General features: G+C 43.1%; 2 protein-coding genes across 3 annotated transcripts in view; one reads left to right on the top strand and one right to left on the bottom strand.

The window, feature by feature from the left end:
* Nucleotides 1-22,749, top strand: part of adprh (ADP-ribosylarginine hydrolase) — a 130,043-nt gene that overhangs the window by 11,892 nt on the left and 95,402 nt on the right. Inside the window, exons 4-5 of the mRNA XM_062055746.1 lie at nucleotides 15,177-15,332; nucleotides 19,314-19,400. The gene's annotated coding sequence lies outside the window, so the exon portion shown is untranslated. The remainder of the gene's footprint in view (nucleotides 1-15,176; nucleotides 15,333-19,313; nucleotides 19,401-22,749) is intronic.
* Nucleotides 1-22,749, bottom strand: part of LOC133655509 (double C2-like domain-containing protein alpha) — an 86,403-nt gene that overhangs the window by 12,655 nt on the left and 50,999 nt on the right. The window lies entirely within an intron of this gene.

Here is a 22,749-nt window from a genome sequence, read left to right as displayed (position 1 = left end):
TACAGTTCGGTGTGCAGCAGCTGCTTTTCCTCGGCACAGTACGCCGTGAGCCAGTCTGTTTTGGCTTTGAACACTGGAGACGAACACAGCGCGTTATTACCTCCACCACAGGCATTATGTTTCTGGCAGGGTTTGTTTGTCTTTTAGCCACATAACTTGAACAGTTATGAGGATTTTGATAAGTAACAATTCTTCTTATGTACTACGAAGTGGAACACACTTCACTTCTTGCTTCCTCTTTCGCTCCACTCCCCCACATTGCGCACCCGTGCTGCACAAAGGATTTTGGGAGATATAGTTTATTTTCAGACCAGCCAAAGCAAAAGAGCCAGAAAAAAACTACATTCACCAAGTTTTCGTTTGATACGTCGCACGTCCCGGCATTATTGAGAAGATTTTGAAACTGTAATACCACGGTATCTACAATACCGTTACAGCCCTCGTGGCCACTAATATCAATATTTGCTGTACTGACAAGATGTTGACAAATTGAGAGTTGCTTGTTTTCCGACACTTAACTTTTTCCCGGAAGTGAAAACCAGTGGTGGTCAACAAAGCTAAGATGGATGTTGTACAGCAAGCAGCGTAAAAACTATCTGACTACAAAAGAGGCTTAAATCTTCTTGCAAAAAGCAGATACGAGCAAAAAAGTCTAACTATGCAGTGGAATAGATCCCTATTCTTGATCAAAAAAAGATTTGGTCGAGTGATATCAAGGATTATACATCGGTCGCAGACATATCGTACGATTGTGCTCCAGACGCCATTCATGACAAAACAGATGAAACCTTAGAAAAACATGGAGGTCTACAGCTTCTTTGTATGCGATTACGTCAAGAAAATTGGTATCAAGACTCTCCCGGATAAATACAGTATGCATCGTTTTTCTTCAGGTAAGGCTGCATTTCATGATTTAACTTTTCGTCCACTGATGTTTGTTGCTGTTGCACGCCCCGTTTACGAGTATCATGTTTTTCCCGTCTATCAAAATATAACTATTGATGTCAACATTGTGTATGTGCTAAAAGCTTAATTTATGATTGCTGCCTTTGGTAAAAGCTTAGCTCTTATAGGTTTTGCTGACATTTGCTTTCTTTTATTTAGACTCGCTGAGTTGGAGCTTTTCAAAACACTCTGAGCAAACGTGTTTAGAAAATACAAATAATATCAAGATAATACTTAAAATGGGAAATAATAAACGTTAAAAGCATATCAAACAAACCTTTAACAAAGTGATCACTGCAAACTCATGCTTTCTTCGACTCTATTCCCTTGGACTAAAGTGTGTGCTGCTTTTCTCGTCGTTTCGTAATATCTTGCACTCTTCCTCCCTTTTTAATTACTTCTCGAGTGAATCTGAAGAAATGTTTATCCTTTTCGCGATTTGAGCAATTCTTACAGCCGAATACAATAATAATAATAATGGATTAGATTTTATATCGCGCTTTTCTATTATTAGATACTCAAAGCGCTCACAGAGAAGTGGGAACCCATCATTCATTCACACCTGGTGGTGGTAAGCTACATTTGTAGCCACAGCTGCCCTCGGGTACACTGACGGAAGTGAGGCTGCCAGTTTGCGCCTAGGCCCCTCCGACCACCACCTATCATTCATTCATCATTCATTCACCAGTGTGAGCGGCACCGGGGGCAAGGGTGAAGTGTCCTGCCCAAGGACACAACGGCAGCGATTTGGATGTCAAGAGGCGGGGAGCGAACCTGCAACCCTAAGGTTTCTGGCACGGCTGCTCTACCCACTACGCCATACTGACAACACAAGCATAGGGCATTTTTTTCTTCAAGAAAGGCTGAATGCCGCTTAGTACCCATTGAAAACAGAGCGAGCTTGACCACGCGTATTCATTGGGTGGGACGCGAGCTGGGCGTGACGTCAGTAGCATTGCAGCAATTACCCTTAAATTCGGCTGTGTTTGCATTTCTATTCAAGCTGTTCGGCGAATTTGCTACATGCTCCTCCAACACTTACGAGCTGCATGCAGAGCAGCTTCGACTACGCCACACAGCAGGAATGACGTCACCGAAAAGTAATCGCAATGAAATAGATAGAACCTTTATTTAACCAGATAAGAAAACCCATTGAGATCAAGATCTCTTTCACAAGGGTGACCTGGCCAAGAGGTCAACAGCACATGTCACAGAGCAGTTTCAAAATAAATACATTAAGACATACATTTTAAAATACATAAGAGAACTGTAAAACAACAGAGATTTACATCTTTAAAAACACAGGCACTGTGCAAACGTCTCTCGCTGTTTGTCCCTCAGGACAGAACGGAAGGCTCCAAATGGAAGTAGTTCTGTAAGTTTCAGTTTCGTCTGCAATTCATTCCATGCCATAGGGGCAGCAATGCCAAAAGCTCTTTTGCCAAATTCAGTCCGTACATGAGGAACAGTTAAAACATACAAATTGTTAGAACGTAATGCGTAAGAGCTGCTTTTTCTTTGTAACAGAGTACACAAGTATGGAGATATTAAACCTAAAAGAGCCTTATAAATGATAGTCAGCCAATGTGTGTATCTGCGTGCACGCAATGAAGATAAGTCTGACTTCATATACAGTTGACAATGGTGGGTGAGACTACGACAGCCAGTAACAAATCTTAGTGCTGAATGAAAAACAGTGTCCAAGGACTGGAGGCATTTAGATGAAGCACTAAAATAAAGCACGTCTCCATAATCAATTACAGGCAAGATAGTTGCTGTCACCAATTTCTTTCTGACTTTAAGAGAGAAGCAGTTTTTATTTCTAAAAAAGAAACCAAGCTTTACCCTAAGCTTAGAGACCAAGTTGTTAATATGGGCTTTAAATGAAAGCTCCTGATCAAGAGTAAAACCCAAGTACTTGTAATTTAAGACCTGCTCTATAGGGTTTCCATTTGATGTTACAATATTTGGAATATTTTCCAGTAGCACCCTTGAATGAGAGAAAACCATTACCTTGCTTTTATCTGTATTTAAAACCAATTTAAGATCAAATAAGCGAGCCTGGATGACATCAAAAGCAGCTTGTAAAAACTCAAAAGCCTGAGTGATGGAGGTTGAACAGCAATAAATAATGGTGTCGTCTGCATAAAAATGGTACATTGCATTTGACAAATTATTACAAAGATTATTTATGTAGATATAAAATAAAATGGGCCCCAGCACTGAGCCTTGTGGAACGCCTTTGGTAATGTCCAGTAATGAAGAGGTGGTCCCAGCCACCTGTACACATTGTGTTCTGCTGGAAAGATAGTCTGTGAACCAAGCAGCTGCATTTTTAGATAATCCAACGTGATGAAGGGCTTGAATTAACAGAATGTGGTCTACTGTGTCAAATGCTTTTGACAAATCAATAAATAGGGCGACACAATATTTCTTGCCGTCTACAGCCTCGATTAAATCATTGAAGACCTTAAGAGCAGCTGTAATAGTGCTATGCTGTTTTCTAAAACCAGATTGAAATGGAGATAAAATATTGTTTGATTCTAAAAAATCCTCTAGCTGGTTACTGATGATCTTCTCAAACAATTTTGCTAAAATGCATAATTTAGAAATTGGTCTGTAATTATTTATATTTGTGGGTTCACCCCCTTTTAGCAGGGGAAGAACAAAGGCCGATTTCCAGATTTTTGGAATGCTTTTACTTGTTAGACTTAGGTTAAAAATATGCGAGAGAGGCTCAGCAACAAAATCAGCAGCCAATTTTAAGAACAAGGGTTCAATTTGGTCAGGTCCTGCTGCTTTAGTTGTGTCCAGGCTCTTTAGTGCACTGTTTACCTCGGATATTGATACAGGTGTGAACTCAAAAGTGCAGGTGCTGCGTCTATTTACAGCCTGTGGTGTATTTGGTATATTAACATTAGTTAAACCAACATTTGACAATTGAGGATTCAATGACTCAAACAAGGATCCGGCAGAAACAAAATACTCATTAAAACAATTTGATATAGTTGTCTTATCAGACAAAGTACCAGATTGAGTAATTAAAGGACTTGGAAAGTAATTTGTTGTCACATGATTTAAAGAAGCTTTTATGGTTTGCCAAAACTTTTTGGGATCATTTATATGTTTTTTGCATTCATGCAGGTAAAAATCAGACTTGGCCCTCTTAACAAGCGAAGTACATTTATTTCTAAGCTGGCGGAAGCTAAGCCAGTCAGCCTCTGTCTTTGTTTTTCGAGCCCTGGCCCAAGCAACATCTCTCTCTTTGAGAAGGTTTCCAATTGCAGAGGAAAACCAGGGATTATTTCGACCTTTAACTCTAAGTTTTCGAAACGGAGCATGTTTATTGACTATACGTTGAAATTCATTATAAAAGTATTTCAACGCTATCTCAATATCATCAATCAAAGCAACTCTGTTCCACTGAAAGGCAGCTAAATCGTATATAAAAGCTGGGAGGCAAAAGTTTTTAATATTTCTTTTGCATGTAATAGTGGGTTTTGATTTTGGTAGCTTGCAGTTTCTTACAGCTGCAATTGTACAATGGTCACTCAAGTCATTGGCAAACACCCCAGTGCCAGTGTACTTATGGGGAACGTTGGTTAGAATTAGATCAAGTAAAGATGATTTTGAGGAGTTTTTAGTATTGGGTCGAGTTGGGGAAGTGATTAATTGAGTTAAGTTTAGTGAGTTGCATACAGCTTTAAGGTTATCAGAAGAGGAAGTCGACCAGTCAAAATTTAAATCACCAACCAAGAGAAGTTCACTAGCTTTTAACCCACTCATAAAGGATTCAAGCGAGGCAAGGGCTTCAGTGGAGGCAGAGGGAGGTCTATAACAGCCTACAATTGCGAGAGGTTGGCCATGTGAGAATTCAAGCTGCAGGGCAAGGAGTTCAAATTGTTTAGTGATTGACAGTGATGATAATAAGGTAACATTAAATTTGTTTTTGATATACATAGCCACTCCTCCACCTTTTCGAGGACGATCGCATCGGAAGACATTATATCCATTTATAGCAATGTCCTATATAGCACAAGAGACAGTCGGTATGTGTTATGTTTTTTCTTGTTTCAATAGTGCACCTTTCAGTGACACATTTATAACTCGGCGCAATACTTGTACTTTCTCGTATATCCACTAAGTACTATTATCTATACTTCCAGTTCCATGTCTACTGCTAAGAGTTTTGGTTAGTGTAGTTACTCCACATGTACCAATACCCTAATATTTTCCAGGCACTTCAATCAATCAATCAATGTTTATTTATATAGCCCTAAATCACAAGTGTCTCAAAGGGCTGCACAAGCCACAACGACATCCTCGGTACAGAGCCCACATACGGGCAAGGAAAAACTCACCCCAGTGGGACGTCGATGTGAATGACTATGAGAAACCTTGGAGAGGACCGCATATGTGGGTAACCCCCCCCCCCCCCCCCCCTCTAGGGGAGACCGAAAGAAATGGATGTCGAGTGGGTCTGACATAATATTCTATTTTTATGCAATTTTTTTGTCAAAGCAGGTGTGTATGTGTGTTGTGAAACAGAGTTTTTAAACATTCAATTTTGCGTCAAAATATCACTTCTGCGTTTTGAAATATGAATAAAGATTTATTCCAAGCAAAATTTGTTGAACGCTCGTCTCAGCTGCAGGTACTCGCTGTTTGCACTAAGTTGCAGGAGCACTGAAACAATCTTGCTAGTTAGCTAAACATCTCGCTAGCTTTTGTGTTGTCGCCTTCGTTCACTCTCTGAGCCACAACGGCTGTCCACTTAGCAGCTAATCATATTTGGATAATTACAATCCAAACACTGTTAGTGTACGAAAGCCTATTGTGTGCCTTTAACCAGTTCTGTAATGTTTCTGTGTCTTTAAGTTGATAGGTCAATCTGTGACGTCATTTCCCCTTTAAAGCACGTCTTTGTCAGAATAGCCGGTTTCAATCAGTGGTGGCAGCCAGCCTTGTGTGCGTTGACGACTAAATGTAAGTTTTGTCACATACTGTTACAGCATTTGAACTGAATGTCGTGCCTTGCTACTTCTGCAAATGTTTGGTGCATTGTATGCTAAGATCAGTTGTTTTTGGGTCGATTGAGAGCTAATTAGTCTCGTTGATGGCGTTTACATTCACGTGTAGTTTATTTAACGTCATTGCAACTGCGATGGCGGAGTTTGGCCTTTAGATGGCGACAGAGACCACATAATCGCCATGTATGGCTCTGAAGCTTAGAAACTTGTTGGAAGTTCATACATAGTTAAATGCAGTATATATGTTGTTGTTATGCACACTTTTATATTATATTATATTATGTATGCATATCCATGTATATTGCTGCATATTAATGAGTATATAATTGGATTGTAATTTTTCCTCTTTTCTTTTATTTGTTTAGACCACACACACACACACACACACACACACACACACACACACACACACACACACACACACACACACACACACACACACACACACACACACACACACACAAAACCATACACATTTAAATCTACCTTTCAACAATAAAGATGATTAAAGGATTCTCTGGCCGGAATCTGTCCATTGTGTCCCAACTCTAAAAGAACTACTATCCCTTCCTTACATTGGTCCTTCGAGCCGGATAGAGTTCCACCATCAGACACTATGGAGTCATCACCTGCTGATCACCAGCCCTCTGTCAGGCCAAAGAGAGACATTCAACTACCACAGCATTTGGCCCCTTACGATGTCACCCTCCTTCCCTCTCAACTGCCTGCTGCCCAAATCTCCTCACTACCAGTAGGACAACACGGTGAAGCAAGGCCAACCAGAGCTAGGAGTGCGTCAGAGTACCAGTCATCTGCTTCTTCACGTCGATCCTCTCGGCGATCGCATTGGCTTCAACTGCTCCAAAATATTCCGGATGTTCAAACAGCTGCCCTAGAGGAGCGAATTAAAGGTTTAGAGCTTGCTGACCTACAGCAAGAAATAGAGGGGGAAAGGAAAGCTGACTTGGAGGCGAAGAGATTGGATGCACAAGCTAAAGAAGGACAAAGACTACAAGAGGATGCTCACCTTGCCAAGGAGAGTATGGCAAGGGAAATGGAACGGCGCAGACGCTTAAAGAAACTGGAGAAAGACTTACACATTGCCCATATTGTCAAGTCTTTCCTGTCGGAGTCTGAAGATGATGCAATGTCAACAACGTCAGCTCCGCCCGCTGCTGACATGCTTCAGCTCCCATCAATAACTCCAATGAAATCCGCTGACGCTATCCCGATTACACAGCCATTGACAACGATTCCCATTCCTGTGCAAGGTGCACAAACTTGTGTCCCGACTTTAGTAGCCCCCACTACAGCTCCTGCATCTGTGTCTTTCACAAGTCAACATATGCCAGTCTTTCCCACATCTAGTTATGCATCAACAATGACACATGCAGCCGCAGTGCCACAAACCATGCAAACTTCGGTACCACAACCACCAGTTCCAGCTGGTGCACCTCCTCCTGCTGGGCAGTATGTTCAATACACATTACCATCTGCTACTCCAGCCCCGGCAGCACCACCCTGCTGAGACGCTGATCGCTACATCCTATGGTATTCCCAAACCAGTACTTCCAAGGTTTGAGAGTGGCCGGGAAAGTGATTTCGCCCTACTCAAGATGGCGCTAGAGAACTTGATGAATAGTCATCCTCACCTCAGCGAGCAATATAAATATCAAGTTCTACTAAATCAGCTCAAACTCCCTAACGCTCTGCAGTTAGCCAAGTCATTCATGTATGACCCAAACTCGTACACGGCTGCGCTAGGGGCTCTACAAGACAAATATGGCCAGCCTAGACAACTAGTACAGAGTGAACTAGGAGCTATTCTTAACTCACCAGCCATCAGAGTGGGGGATGCAGAAGCTTTCGACACCTTCGCTCTCTCAGTTCAGACCTTAGTTGGTATGCTGCGGACTTTAGAGGGACCCCTTGGATACGAGCTCAAATGTGGTTCTCACGTTGACCGCCTCATAAGTAAAATGCCTCCTGCTCACCGAGACGGATTTATGGAACACTGTCTTTGTCGAGGCATTCTACAGCCAGGTACCAACCAAACTTACACCCTGCCCGACCTGGCATCCTGGCTCCAAGTTAAAGCTCAAGCTAAGCGCCTGGCCAGCCGAGTCACTCACCTGCCAAGAGGGATTATAATAGTCCATGGCCCAAACAAAGGACAGCATCAATTCTCTTATGTTCTGGTGGAACCGGTAGCAGCCAGAGCACCAATCTGACAAAGTCACAACCCTTTAAACCTAGTCCTTATTGTCCATTTTGCAACAGTAAGGAGCATTATCTCAACTCATGCCTGGACTTCAAGAAACTGAATACCAGTGAGATCAATAAGTGGATCCAAGAAGCGGTCGTGGTCACAAAGCTGCAGCATGTATGCTTAAACGCCCTTGTAACTTATGCAAAGAGACGCACCTCACAGTACTGCATGACACGATCCAAGAGTCATCTCAACAAGTCCTGATGATGAGTAACCAAAATCCCACAGTCTACCTGGAACAGCCTCGAAGCCCTCAAAGAGTTTTGCTGAAAGTTGTTAAAGTGCTGTTACAAAATGGAGACCGCACTCTAGAGACATTTGCTGTGCTCGATGATGGTTCTGAGAGAACACTCATCCTCCCCTATGCAGTAGAGCAACTACAACTTGCTAAGCATCCTGAAACCCTTCACCTGAGAACTGTTCAACAAGAAGTGAAAGTGCTCAATGGTTCGTCAGTCAGCCTTCACGTCTCTCCCATCTTCAAGCCAAGCAAGAAGTATTGGATTAAAAATGCCTTCACAGCTGAGAATCTGAGCCTATCTCAGCACACATATCCAGTAGCGGCCCTCCAAAAACGCTACGAGCACCTCAAAGACCTTCCTTTGCTGCCTATCCATCGAGCGCAACCGCTACTCCTCATAGGTTCTGATATGTCTCAGCTTCTTGCTCCTACAGAGCCGGTGCGAGCAGGCCCATCTGGCGGCCCCATAGCAGTCTGTACCAACCTAGGCTGGTCCCTACAAGGTCCGTCTGTGATTTATGCATCTTCCCATCAGCCTTCCTGTCTGCACGTTACCACTGAATCCCCATATACCGAACTTTTCAAAAATGTGGAACGTCTCTGGCAGATCGATACTCTCCCTTACGTCAGCGAGAAGATTGCATCTCGTTCCAAGCAGGACCAACAAGGTCTCTCTCTTTTACAGACTGACTCTAAGCGTGTACCTGTTGATGGTATCCAGCGCTACGCGACACCCCTGTTACGTCGCCAGCCAAGCACTATGCTATGTGCACCCTCAGATGCTGTAATGCCAAACTTGCGCAGCATTGAACGCAGGTTGGCCAAAGACCCTCACCTTGCAACCTCTTATCGTAGAGAGATGGACAAACTTATCAAAACAGGATACGTTGCTGAGATTCCTTCAGAGGAGGCAGCAAAGAGTACTGAGTCGTGGTACGTACCACATCATATGGTGCACCACAATGGGAAAGACAGAGTGGTCTTCAACTGTTCTTTCTCCTACAATGGCCAGTCTTTGAATGATCATCTCCTCCCTGGACCAACGTTGGGCCCTACTATGATTGGGGTCCTCTTGCGGTTCCGATGTCATGCAATAGCCATAAGCGGGGATATCAAGACCATGATAAACCACTCCTTCGATTCCTGTGGCGGAACATGGACAGGGAATCTAGAGCGCAGATCTTTGAATGGCAGGTCCTACCTTTCGGAACAACCTGCAGCCCCTGTTGTGCAGTGTACGCCTTACAGCAGCACGTCAGGGACTATGAGCCACCAGACTCTCTGCTCATGCAAGTGGTTGAGCACTCCTTCTATGTGGATAATTGCCTCCACAGTCTGAGTAAGGTTGAAGAAGCCAAAGCTCTCATTGACACTCTGCGTGAACTTCTTAGCAAGGGAGGTTTCGAGATCCGACAGTGGGCTAGCAACATGCCAGAAGTTGTGGCCCATCTACCACCTGATGCACGATCAGCAACTAGTGAGCTGTGGTTATCCAAAGCAAGTGATAACCTCCACGAACCCACTCTTGGACTATGCTGGGATTGTTTGAATGACACGCTGAGTTTCAACCGTCACACAACAGAATCATCAGCTGCCACTTTTCGAAATGTCTACAGTGTCCTGGCCAAGCTTTATGACCCCCTAGGATTCATTGTACCATTTACCACTCGGTGTAAGGTGCTCATCCAAGATATGTGGAAGTCCAACCTCGGCTGGGACGACCAGATCCAGCCTGCAGATCTCCTTGACAAGTGGTCAACCTGAGTATGTGAGATTCCCACTTTACAACAATTTAAGGTGCCCCGTTCCTATGTACCTTTTACTGTGAACACTCCCACTTCAACCAGACATATTCACATCTTCTGCGATGCCTCCGAGCGCGCCTATGGGTCAGTGGCCTTTATGCAGTCAGTAGATGACAATCAGCACACCCATGTGTCTTTCGTGTTCGCCAGATCACGAGTTTCACCGAAAAAGCAACTGTCCATCCCGCGACTAGAGCTCAGTGCTGCACTTACAGGAGCACAGCTGGTCAAAGTGATAGAGACAGAGCTCGGTGTCCCTTCAGATCGCATCACGCTATGGTCAGACTCAACGACCGTGCTGCACTGGATCAAATCAGAATCGTGTCGCTTCAAAGTATTTGTGGGGACTCGTATCACCGAAATTCAAACCCTAACAAACCCCACCCAGTGGCGTTATGTTGATTCTCTGAATAATCCAGCAGACGATATCACTCGTGGACTCACCCTGCAGGAAATGATCCAAGAGCACCGCTGGAATAAGGGCCCGCACTTCCTTTACCTGCCAGAAAATGAGTGGCCCAATTTGCCTTCATCTGAACTGGAACCGGATGCCACAGAGCTAAGGAAATCCGCCTTCGTTGGAACTATTTCCTGTGCTTCATCCACTCAGCTTACTGATTTCAGTAAGTTCTCCACATGGAAACAGCTTCTACAAGAGACAGCTAGCTCCCTTCATGGGGCGGCTGATGCTGGGGCTTCATCCCCACCTTCCGCCGTGGATTTTCTGCAAGCCGAAAAACGTATATTGCAAAGGGTTCAAGGAGATTGTTTCCCAGAAGAGTTGAGAGCGCTCAAGGCTGGACGGTCTCCACCTTCAGACAGTCGACTTGCATCACTTTCACCAGAATACGAAGAAGCCACAGGATTACTCAGAGTTGGTGGACGGTTGCGGAATGCGGAGAGTTTAGATTGGGAGAGAATCCACCCTATAATCTTGGATCCAAGCCACCATGTGACAAAGCTTGTCATAAAGGAACATGATGAAGTACTGTTGCACCCTGGCCCAGAAAGAGTTCTTGCTGAAATACGACGTAGATTTTGGATCTTAAGGGGCAGAGAAGCAATACGGAAACATCAGTATACTTGTCTAGAATGTTGTCGTTGGAAAGCCAAGCCTGACGTTCCTAAAATGGCTGATTACCCCCCTGCTCGACTGCGACTTCATAAGCCACCTTTCTATTCAACTGGAGTTGATTGCTTTGGACCTCTCCAAGTGAAAATTGGGCGCCGCACAGAGAAACGATGGGGTATTATCTATAAGTGCATGACAACTCGTTCTGTACACTTGGAACTACTGGAGAGTCTTGATACGGACGCATTCCTGCTATCCTTAAGAAGATTCATCTCACGACGCGGCAAACCCTTTGAACTCCTCATGGACAATGGTACCAACTTTGTTGGTGGAGAACGTGAATTACGTGAAGCAGTTGCTTCAATGGAACCACAGTTGAGAGAGCAACTTGCAGAGCACCAGATTTCATTCCGATTCAATCCTCCAAGCGCACCACATTTTGGGGGCACATGGGAGAGAGAAGTAAAATCCATTAAGACAGCACTCAGAGTTGTTCTCAAAGACCAAACAGTCCCTGAACCAGTATTACTGACAACATTGATAGAGGTTGAAGGCATAATGAATGCTAAACCTCTTGGTTACCTGTCTTCGGACGCCTCAGACCCAGTCACGCCCAATCTCCTTCTTATGGGCCGTCACGATTCATCTCTACCTCAAGCAATCTACGATCCCTGTGGTCTCGGAAAAAGACGTTGGAGGCACAGCCAAGTCCTAGCAGATCACTTCTGGTCGTCTTTCATCCAGCATTACCTGCCAGGGCTTCAAGAACGTAACAAGTGGAGGAACGATGGCAAGACCCTTTTGGCCGGTCAAGTTGTCTTGATAGTGGATCCTCAACTCCCCCGAGGATCGTGGCCTGTAGGACGGATCACTCAGACACATCCAGGAGCAGATGGACGGGTCCGGACTGCCAGAGTACAAGTGAAGAATCGCACCTACCTTCGCCCTGTCGCCCGACTGATCATGCTTCCACCTCTTGATGACGAGGACACTACCTCATAGACTTTCTTCTAGTTTCAACTGCCCTACGGACAGTTGGGGGCGGCTGTGTACGAAAGCCTATTGTGTGCCTTTAACCAGTTCTGTAATGTTTCTGTGTCTTTAAGTTGATAGGTCAATCTGTGACGTCATTTCCCCTTTAAAGCACGTCTTTGTCAGAATAGCCGGTTTCAATCAGTGGTGGCAGCCAGCCTTGTGTGCGTTGACGACTAAATGTAAGTTTTGTCACATACTGTTACAGCATTTGAACTGAATGTCGTGCCTTGCTACTTCTGCAAATGTTTGGTGCATTGTATGCTAAGATCAGTTGTTTTTGGGTCGATTGAGAGCTAATTAGTCTCGTTGACGGCGTTTACATTCACGTGTAGTTTATTTAACGTCATTGCAACTGCGATGGCGGAGTTTGGCCTTTAGATGGCGACAGAGACCACATAATCGCCATGTATGGCTCTGAAGCTTAGAAACTTGTTGGAAGTTCATACATAGTTAAATGCAGTATATATATTGTTGTTATGCACACTTTTATATTATATTATATTATGCATGCATATCCATGTATATTGCTGCATATTAATGAGTATATAATTGGATTGTAATTTTTCCTCTTTTCTTTTATTTGTTTAGACCACACACACACACACACACACACACACACACACACACAAAACCATACACATTTAAATCTACCTTTCAACAATAAAGATGATTAAAGGATTCTCTGGCCGGAATCTGTCCATTGTGTCCCAACTCTAAAAGAACTACTATCCCTTCCTTACAGTTAGTTTTGAACAAGTTGTAGTTCTAAATTATTTATCAGTAAGTCAGCGAGAAGGTATATATTTTTGACGGTAGGCGATGGATTTGTAAACAGGTACTGATGCAACTATATCAGTACTTCTGTAGCTACATGATAAAGTTGTCAAATGGGAAATATTTTCTGAGTTCTTTGCATGCATGGCATATAATTTGACATTACAATTTCAATTCAGATAATGTTAGTAAACTATCTACTAAAAAAACTATGCTGTGGTGCATGAAATGGACCATGTAAGTTAAGTTAAAGTTAAAGTACCAATGATTGTCACACACACTAGGTGTGGCGAAATTATTCTCTGCATTTGACCCATCACCCTTGATCACCCACCAAAAAGACAGCCAAAAGAGGTTGGTAGATGAGAATAAAGCTAAAGGTAAAACATAGTGCAGAAATGCATCCAAATACAGGAAACGTAGTTTTGATTTTCAAAATTTTCCTTCAGGGTTTGCGTGGCTGCACTTCGTGAAGATAGATATGTTCCTTTTTTTTCCTTAATTTTCCTCTTTTTTCTCAAAGGTTGCACACATGCCTGTTAATGTGCGGTAGCCATATAGATAAGCTTCTGACTATTAAACAACAACGTTTCGGGCTGCGTTCTGCCCTGGAAACAGCTTTTCTCTAAACAAGAAATATAGTTTTAATCTTGTCTCTACCCTATTTGATTGTTGACTATTTTTAGAATAAACTAGCTACGATAGTAATTCAGTTTTGTGCTTTTTTTCCCATAATTTCACATGTGAGTTTGGGTTGAAAGTACCTCAGATCAAAGTTTTTCCACCGGCCGCACAAAAAAAAATTAATGGAGCGAGGGACAACTTTGATACAATTTGTACATTGAAGATGCTAAAACTCATCCAAGGTTGGCCAATACTGCGAAATGCAAAGCGCTAAGCTATCTGAACAAAACATTGGCACCATTTACACTGCACACCAAATCTTGATTTTTTTTGCTCTGAAGTGACACATATCTGATTTTTTTGACAGTGTAAACGCTCCAAAGTTCTTTAAATCTGATCTTTTGGCATTAGATTCAGGCCACATCAGGAGGTTGTCCTGAATCTGTCAAATGTGCCTTTAGTCTAAACACAATGCGACCTGAATGTGACTTTTTCGTCAGCTTTGGGCGAGCTATGTCACTCGGGTGCACGGGGAAAGACGCAGTCGCCAGCGGAAGTGGATATTTCATTACAACATCCGCTTATGGTGAGCAAAGGCAATTAATACAACCAAATTTTCGGGGCATCACTTGTCAATAGTGCGCAAATAATAGGCTATATGTAAATGTATGTATATGAATATATATTTTGATTCCGAAGAAATAGCGATTGTTGAAGGACCGAAATTGAGGCTGTGGCGCTTTTGCTTATCGTATTTTCCGGACCACAGGGCGCACCGGATTATAAGGCGCACTGCCGATGAGCGGGTCTAGTCAGGTCTATTTTCATACAAAAGGCGCACCGGATTATAGGGCACATCAAAGGGGTCATATTATTTTATTTTTTTTCTAAATGTAAAACACTTCCTTGGGGTCTACATAACATGTAATGGTGGTTCTTTGGTCAAAATGTTGCATAGATTATGTTTTACAAATCATCTTCAAGCCTCTTTCTGACAGTTGCTTCGGGATGCGCCGTTTTGTGGGCGGTCTTATTTACGTGGCTCACCTTCGGCAGCGTCTTTTCTCCTTCATCTTTGATGTACCGGTGTAGCGTGCAAGGACGGGGGTGGAAGAAGTGTCAAAAGATGGAGCTAACTGTTTTAATGACATTCAGACTTTACTTAAATCAATAACGGAGCAGCATCGCCTCATCCGGGGCTCACTAGTGCAATATCAAAAACCGTAAATGTGTCCCGTGAAAAACCGTCCGACCGGAACTCTCTAATAACTAAAGTTCCTTGGGTGAATAATATAAACTCACCACACCGGTATGTTTTAGCGCTTTCATGGCGAGTTTACTGACAGATATAAGTAAGAACTTTACACTACTTTATTTTTAGGAATGGCAACAGCGGAGGATGAATGTCCCATAACAAGAAGATAGAGAAAAAGAAGACGCTTATCGACTACGGTGTCGGCACGGACTACAAAGGCGGATGCACGCAAATTTTCAGGACTTATGCAGATCACAAATACAGATCAGCAGGTACCAGAAGGTAAGAAAAGTTGATTTTGCATAATATTGCGAAAACCCCCCACCAGATAATATGTCTTACCTTATACACACACCTTAGTAATAATCGTATGTACTCATATGTGTAATGTTCTATGTTTTCAATGGAATATATACAATGCAGTGTTTCCCACACATTCATTTATTTGTGGCGGCCCGCCACGAAAGAATAACGTCCGCCACAAATAAAAAAAAATAAAAATAATTTTTTTTATTTTTTTATTTTTAATTTTTTGTGCTGTCCAGCTTCTCAGGCAAATCATATAGTTGATGTAGATGCCCATATAGGCTGTTCAGATTTACTTTACAAAAGAGAAGTGTAGGATACTTCTCTTGTTGCCTTATTTGTATTTGACCACTACTGTTTTCTGTTTATTTGTTACTGACTGTGGCAGGACACCTCTGCCTCTGTTTCACTTTATGTTGCTGGTAAATAATATGATTGTAGTAGTAGGCTAAAGTTAAATTATTTAATATGCACTAATTAAAGGGGCAGAGCTTTAAGAGACATTCTAGCTTTTATATTTTCTAAGATATATTTTTTGTAAGAACCACAATTAATAAATATATTTCAGTGAATAACTTATTGTTCAAATCTGTATATAAATATGTATATAAAGTGTTGTAATTATATTGTAAAATGGATGTATGTATGTATGGATGGATGGACGTTTAAAACAAAACTGTTATTATTAATTAGTAAGTATACATTTTTTGAGCCTTTTTAGAGGAAATCATATCATTGTAGTAAATTATGCAAATTACTAGATGATGTCATGGTGACCACGCCCATAGCCACGCCCCCGCCGCCACAGATATCTTGGCAGTTTATGGGAAACACTGCAATGTTAGTGTTGTTTACTTGAGTCATATTGCAGTCTACACGTATGTCTTATGTGGGACTGCCATCTACTGGTCACACTTATCATTACAGCTTGTACCAAATAAAATAGCTTCGAGGTCGGTAAGCACAACCAAAATTATGCCGTACATTAGGCGCTAATGTACGGCATATATAAGGCGCACTGTCGAGTTTTGAGAAAATGAAAGGATTTTAAGTGCGCCTTATAGTCCGAAAAATACAGTACATGTGAGTTGAAAAATAAAGCTCACGTAGATCCACGCTGAAGTCTGTGTCTCCTCTGCTAAACAGCCATTAAAAGATTAGAACCCTCCCAAATATACTACACTTCACACATCCATTCATACATTATATTACTTGAATTTATTTTCACGTAAAAAAACCGCTCATTTTTAAGGTGTGGCGACGTTTATTTTATTTTGTAGTAGTAGCGACTTCCTCCTTTTCACTTTATCGCACTGCGCATGCAAGTGACGTCGTGGTCACATTGGGGTCGCGTTCGTGTATACACTGGAGTCTGATAAAAATTCTGATTTTACTTGCTGTGTAAACAGTCGGCTAGAAAAAAATCTGATTTGAAAAAAATCTGATTTGGGCCACTTTGGCCTGCAGTGTAAACATAGTCATTGACATCTGGTGACAAAGCAAATTAGTGGAATATCTGATAATATAGCTTATAAATAATGAATTGTGTTTATTTGTAGTATAGGGAGAGGGCCATTAAAAACAAATTGCAGGCCAAAAACTTTGCATTACATTTTCTGTCCTAAACAAGCCTATGCAGTCAAGCTAGCACCCACCGGCAGGCAGTTGCCTTAGCTTGTTAATAACAACATTGAGAATTAATTTGGACTATTTCGTCACTTACATCCGAAAGAAATTGCAGTGTACTTGCTGTACTAATAACTAAAGTTTAGTCTGCTTATTTTAAAATTTGAGATTCCACATTTTTTTCTTATCTACAATGCAAACTGTGTGAACAAACAGCATGAAACACCTTTATTAAATGATTTTCCGACACTTGATTTTAATCTCAGAGACAAATGTCCTGTTGAGCAGATTCATTACTAGTCATTAGACTTTTTATTGGAGACCCCACTGTCTCAAGAATTGATTATTTCTAATAAAACAAATCATAGAGAGAAAGTGGGGGAAGAAAAAGGAATTAAGTTCAGCTGAAAAACAGGATGGATGTTTTTCGGGTTGGAGTTGATCAAAGTTTGCGGTACAATTCAACATAATTGGAGTTGGCTTTGCCCTGGAGGCCTATCTAACTTTGTCTCTTTGCTATAGAGCGTGAGAGTGTCGTCCGTTTGGTAATTTATCTCTCAGCAGGAAAGAAAATTTGCTCCAACGTCTTCCTTTGCTGTGTTTATTGTGTTATTTTCGAGTGTGTGGCTCCCTCACTGCATGAGTGCTATCCCCTTTACCAACTCGACACACAGATTGCATCAGTATCTGTTAGCAAGCTGTCATCAAATATCCCTGGATATTTTGAAGCCAGCTGGAAGGAGGATGGCAAAAGCTCCTATTCAGCTTTCCACCCACCACCCACGGCTCGCCGTGTATGAGAGCGTATGTTCCCACATGCTCTCAGACACAACAAAGCATCTTGGAAGAATCTTGGCGCTGAAGGCCGAGGTGCTTCTGAACTGAAGAATGGTGGCGAATCACACTGCATGTGTGGGATGCAGAGGCTCACTGGATGCATGTGAAACACACATGTGTGTTTGTGTCGAGGATGGATACAAGCATTCAGTGAGAAGTCCTCAATTTATCATTAGCCTATATAACAACCAATTATGGATGAATTGTTATTTTTACGAATAAAGTTTTAAGTATACTGAAGAAATAATATTTTCCTCTTGTGTACTCCTAATAGTGCTGCAAAAAAAGAAAATATGAAATGATCCAAAACATTTTATTTAATCAACTGTCTTGCTAATTATTCAAATACATGTTATGAATATGTAATACTTTGAAATGATTAAGCTATATAAAAAAAAATTACAACTTTTTTTGTGTAAAACAGCTAATGTCTTAAAGTAATATTTTTAGTTTTTAGTTTGCAGATTTGTTGCAACAAATTCCATGATTATTATTTTTTGCTTAAAATGGTCCAGCATAACTTCTCTCCTTTCCTGTTTACGTTCTGTTCAGCGGCCTACTTGACAGTAAGCTAGTTGGTCTTTGATTAACCAACAAAACTACAAATCCATTGGTTGCTACAATTCATTATGCTTCCATTGCTCCAATATGAAGCAACATAAACGTTTTGATACAAACAGAGCAATACTGGCAAAAATCGATAGATACTGTAAATCTCCAATGCCACGCCTAGTTTGTTTTTGTGGCCTAATTGTCTATTTTGCATGTCTGATCGGCATTGTGTTGGCAAGACCACAGGATGTTGGGCAATCTAGTTGTTCCAGAAAACCAACTGAAAGCAGGAGTTAGCTCTCGGGGAACAAACTGTAAAGTGAAGACCAATTCCCGAGCTCATTTGTCTCCTTACTGTCAGAGTGCATCAGTCAAGCCGAGGAGCCTGGTGACCTCAGTGACACACACAGTATTGCTTTCCTTTCACCACTGACTAATGAAACGATGGGAGACTCGTCTGACACTAACAACCCTGCTAGACTGTGTCCACTCCTTGGTCTAGTCCTACCCGCGGATCATGTTGCTTGGTTTTTGAAGCACACTCTGCCGTCATTATTTTAATAAATGGCCACACACGAGATGGCCTCCACTTGCGAAGGAAAGTTGCATTCATCTGTCACTGTTACCTTGATTGTTCAGTCATAAGTGGCAGCTACTGGTGATTTATGGTTGTCAAGGTTACAGTAGGACACCATTCCTACCCATAATCTACATTATTGAGGCCCACAGGATTAATTATTTTCTACTGAGGGAAAGCTTCATTGTTGGAAAAGTCAAATGTCAGTAGGGCAAAAGCATATTGCTCCACTGACAAGCAATTGTAGCCCTAACAGCACAACAACATACTAGTTTGTGAGCGTGTACAAGTAAAAAGGTCAAATATACAACCACTAGAAAACCATCCATCTAGTCAATATTCTCTATACTGCTTATCTTTTTCAGGGTCACAGGGAAGTTGGAGGCTATCCCAGATGTATTTGGTTGAAAAAACTACTACCTGGAATGATCACATTTCGACTGGAACTTAAGGTATGTTAAAGGGAAACTGCATTTTTTTGTATGTTTTCCTATCATTCACAATCATTATGAAAGACATGACGAGGGATGTATTTTTTTGGTAATGCATTCGAACTCGTAAATAAACATAAATAAAAGTCTGCTACTCTGCTTACAGCGGAGCCAATGGCAGGTCCTCTATTCCGCCTATAAAACTCAATAAAAAAACATCCAAACAGCGCCAACAATTTTCAATTTACATTTTGTGACTTATGTCCTGGGCATGACGGTAAAGTGCATCCGGCAGTGGAGGCTCCTCTTTGGGGTCTTGGGGCACTAGGAGGTTAACCCCTTTACTACTGTTACTCTAGGTGGCCCTTGGCAAAGGCCTAGCACCTGACTGCCCCCTAGCCAGGGATACGGTGAAGACCTCAATGGCGGAGCAGGCGTAAGACGGTAGACGTAAAACCACAACGGCTGCGATGGCGGAAGAAGGCACCCCCATATCCATGTGGGCCCAGGTATGGGGAAATAACAACCCAAGACCTCAATGGTGGAACAGGCGGAGGATGATTGCTAACCCTATGGAGCGTCACAACGGCTGGGATGGCGGATGAAGGCTGCAGCAGAAAAAGGTCCCCAGTCGTCTTGGACTCCATGCCACTGGACCCTGACCCGGATCTGTCAAGGATCGTGTGGTGACTGTCTGTGCACCAGTCTCCCCACGTTAAACAAAGTCACGCACAGGCATCCACTTTAACATCCTGGTTCAAAGTCCTGTGGCGACCAGCAAGTGGCGACGGGGGCAGGTTTGTGAAATCCGGAAGCCCTTAGTCATGAGCTTACATGGTGGGTGTAAGATTCAGTCGCTGGGCTCTTGGAATGAGGCCGAAAGTGCCCTTCGGCAGCTGCACCCATGACTGAGCAGCCCTATTTAGGATCCACTCTGCTCACCCCATTCGGGGAAGGGGCTAGTAAAGGGCCCCTAAAAATAGCCTGCCTCAGACCTCCCGACTGGAATACCGCATCCAGAGGGATCACCACTTTGCGGTCAGAAACACAGAAATATGAATTTCGGAGCCTGGAATGTGCGCACTCTGATGGATAGTGCAACCAGCAACAGACCGGAGAGGCGAACTGCAATAGTTGCTAGAGAACTGAGGAAATGCCAGATCGACATAGCTGCACTCTCCGAAACCCGATGGGCAGGCGAAAGACAACTAAAGGAGGAGAAAGGTGGATACACTTTGTTCTGGAAAGGAAAAGCTGCTGATGAACCTAGGATCCATGGAGTTGGCTTTGCCATCAGAAACCAGCTCATCAACCTCCTCTCTGAACTTCCTATGGGGATCAATGAGCGTCTTATGACCACCCGCCTGGTTCTTGCTAACAACCAGATGGCTACAGTTGTGAGTGCGTATGCCCCTACTTTAGATTCTGAAGAGGAAGTGAAAGAGACTTTCTACGCTTGCCTAGATGAGGTCCTGTCAAGTATCCCCAAGGAAGATAAGATTATCCTCCTGGGAGACTTCAATGCCAGGGTTGGCCGGGACCACCACCTCTGGAATGGCACTATAGGAAAGGAAGCCATCGGAAAGATCAACTCCAATGGAGTCCTGCTTCTCAGCAAATGTGTGCAGTACAACCTCACAATCACCAACACTTTGTTTCGCCAGAAAAACAAACTTAAGGCATCCTGGAGACACCCTCGCTCCAAGCAGTGGCATCTTATTGACTATGTCATCGTACGAGCCAGGGACCGCCGTGATGTGCACATCACAAGAGCCATGATTGATGCGGACGGCTGCTGGACAGATCATCGCCTCATTCGCTCCACAATGTACATCAAACTCAAGAGGAAGAGGAGGGTTCAAAAGAAGCAGATCCAGCCAAGACTGAACCTGAAAAGCCTGGATGACACTGCCACCCAGCAGCGACTTCAGGCCTCTCTTGGGGAAAGCCTCCAACAGGAAAATCCTGATGACATCGAGGAGCACTGGAGTCTGCTGAAATTCACCATCCTTGATACCTGTAAAACCACCCTTGGGTACATGTCCAGGAAACATCAGGACTGGTTTGATGAAAACGACACAGAGCTAGAACAGCTCATCTAAAAAAAAAAGGAAATCCTTTCATATCTGGCAAAATGATACGTCATGTGAGGCAAAACGAATGGCCCATTCCAGAGCCAAGGCAGACGTCCAGAACCGGGTGAGAGAGCTTAAGAATACCTGGTGGACAGAAAAGGCACTGGAAATCCAGAGACTGGCAGACTCAGGTGACACCAGAGGCTTTTTCAATGCCACTAGGGCCATCTATGGCCCAAGCCACCGCGGCTTAAACCCCCTGCGCTCAAAGGATGGACAGGAGTTGCTGAAGGACAACGAGTCCATCAATGTTTGATGGAAAGAGCATTTCCAAGAACTTCTCAACCGTGACAGCACAGCTGAACCAGGCATTACCAATCACATCCCTCAGAGTCCCATCAGAGAAGACATGGGGGAACCTCTTACAATAACTGAGGTCAAATGTGCCATCAGGAGCCTTGAGAACAACAAGACCGCTGATCCAGATGGGATCTCAGCTGAGATCTTAAAGGAAGGCAGACTAGATCTCCAGCACCATATCCACACCCTACTCCTCAAGGTCTGGGAAAAAGAAGAACTTCCATCAGAGCTTAGGGATGCTCTAATAGTGACCCTATTCAAGAAGGAGGACAAGGCTGACTGTGGAAACTACAGGGGCATCTCACTTCTGTCAACAACTGGCAAAGTCCTTGCTCGTATTCTTGCAGCTCGACTGCTACCACTGTCTGAGGAGATACTCCCTGAATCACAGTGTGGCTTCTGCCCATCTAGAGGCACAGCAGACATGATCTTCACAGTGCGCCAACTGCAGGAAAAATGCAGTGAACAAAGACAGCCCCGGTACATGGCCTTCATAGACCTTACAAAGGCCTTTGACACAGTGCTCTGTGGAGCATACTATCAAGGCTTGGCTGCCATGATAAGTACATCAGGATACTGAAGTTACTACATGATGGCATGTCAGCCACAGTGCTCAGCAACAGTGGTTCTGTGTCCGAGCCTTTCACAGTGGAAGCAGGTGTCAAACAGGGATGCATTATTACACCCACCCTGTTCACCATCTTCATTACTGTCATACTCCATCTCCTTTGCAATGAGCTGCTACAGGGTGTCCGTTTTGTGTACAGAACTGATGGCAGGCTCTTTAACCTTAATAGGTTCAAAGCTAAGAACAAAATCAGGAACACCACCATCATGGAGCTTCAATATGCAGACGACAACGCCATCGCAGCGCACTCTGCAGAAGACCTCCAGGGCATCCTGAATGCCTCTGCCAAGGCTTACTAAGCCCTGGG

Source organism: Entelurus aequoreus, linkage group LG08 (genome assembly GCF_033978785.1).
Source record: "Entelurus aequoreus isolate RoL-2023_Sb linkage group LG08, RoL_Eaeq_v1.1, whole genome shotgun sequence".
Lineage (NCBI taxonomy): Eukaryota > Metazoa > Chordata > Actinopteri > Syngnathiformes > Syngnathidae > Entelurus > Entelurus aequoreus.
The sequence above is the reverse complement of the archived record's forward strand: the minus strand, read 5'-3'. Positions and strand labels throughout refer to the sequence as shown.